The sequence below is a fragment of the Idiotropiscis lumnitzeri genome, chromosome 4 (assembly GCF_059441095.1).
Source record: "Idiotropiscis lumnitzeri isolate Australia: NSW breed Sydney's pygmy pipehorse chromosome 4, RoL_Ilum_1.0, whole genome shotgun sequence".
Taxonomy (NCBI): domain Eukaryota; kingdom Metazoa; phylum Chordata; class Actinopteri; order Syngnathiformes; family Syngnathidae; genus Idiotropiscis; species Idiotropiscis lumnitzeri.
Window position 1 is genome coordinate 1,756,405 of NC_142394.1, and position 1,604 is coordinate 1,758,008.

A 1,604-nucleotide genomic window follows, 5' to 3' on the forward strand; every position below is an offset into this window, starting at 1 on the left:
TCAGGGTCCCACCTCCCGACCCCTTCCGTCCACCCTCGTTCTTGGACTGTATATTTGTGTTTTTTGGGACGTCTGGAATCCGTCCCTTGAGGGGGGGGTACTGTCATGACCCGTGTCGGTCACGTCAGGGTTTTTATTGTTTTCGTCACCTTCCTGCCATGTGCTCTTTGTTTATTTTTGTCAGCTGAGTAGGGCGTTTCCCCTCAGCACTCATTCCCCACCAGCCATGCACCTGTTCCCCGTTTACCGTCACACACCTGATTCCCATCTGCTCCCCCTAATTACCGGACTATTTATCCACCCCTTGCCGACAGCTCAGCGTCGGAACATTGCTCCTGCTACGCCCGCGATACGCGATTGCCCCACTCACGGACATTACCACCCTCTCCTTGCTGCTCCGTTACGGACTGACACGACCGCTCTTTGATCTTGTTCTCGTTCTCGCTCATGTTCTCGCTCTTGCTCCCGTTCCCGCTCCCGCTCTTGTCCCTAGTTTTTTGTCACTGTCTTTGTTCCTCGGTTTTTAGTTCTGTTAGTCACGTTTTGGTTGCCCTTGTTACTTTGCACCCTGCCACGTTGTTTGTCCTTGTTAGATTCATTTAATAAATTCCCGTTAAGTTACCCTTATCCCTGCTTCCTCGCATTTTGGGTCCACCCCCCTCCTCGCCGTACAGCGATCACGGCTCCACCTCCTCTTCGCCGTACGGCGATCCTGACACTACTTCCACTCTCTGTTTTTCAGATTTTTGCCGAGTTTAATCACATGGATGCTAACAACTATTGTGTTTTTTTTCCATATTTTGTGTAATTCAAATTCCAGCATAATTGGTGTTATGGTCTAATATAGTGAGTCAGGAAAGACAGAAAGCATTATTTTAAATTCTCAAATTCTACAGTTGTTGACTTGTGTTGGTTCTCTTTCTAATTTCAGTCACCTGATGTGACAGCACTTGGGACAGTTATATTGAAAGGCCTGCGACTTCTCCTCACTTACCTCGTAAGTAAAAGAAACATTGATATCAATTTATTGAGAAATACTGTTTATCTATTTTATAGCATTGTAAAATATTTAAATTATCACTATTTTCCCGAACAGAGTTAAAAAATCCCCTTGGATAAACTAAAAAAGTCATGAACCAACAGTATAAAAAATATTTAAAATAAGCTCTCCTTTAAAACCTTAAGTAATTTCCCTCTCTTCCTGCTCCAAAAGACTACATTCAATAACTAGTCCTGCGTTGTTGTTTTTTTGTTTGTTTTTTGCAGGACACAGTGAAAGAAGCACTCGCCTCGGTCACAGTTGAGGTGCAGAACGTGATTCCAGATGTTCAGCAGTAGGGTCCAAATGCAGTGCATCTCCGCTACTATCACACTTGAGGGAGGCACCATTATAGACAATATCACTGACTTTCCCCAGGCAGTCTGCCTTCATGTTTGCCCTTCACTTGGACTAGCCCAAGTCCATGGAAAACACATTGAAATTCATTCAGGCAGTCATGCTTGGCTGGGAAACCAACCCACCCTCCAAAACTGATCACACTGCAGAACAGGAATAAAAATAAAAAACAAGGTTACTGTTCCAAGTAAAGGTGCAATATTCAAGC

General features: G+C 44.4%; 1 long non-coding RNA gene across 1 annotated transcript; it reads left to right on the forward strand.

Moving 5' to 3' along the window:
• The first annotated feature begins 224 nt into the window (after nucleotides 1–224).
• On the forward strand, nucleotides 225–1,360 carry LOC148337802 (uncharacterized). Its single transcript, XR_015842913.1, has 3 exons — nucleotides 225–846; nucleotides 932–997; nucleotides 1,267–1,360. It is a non-coding gene; the product is annotated as an uncharacterized LOC148337802 (long non-coding RNA).
• Nucleotides 1,361–1,604: the final 244 nt, after the last annotated feature.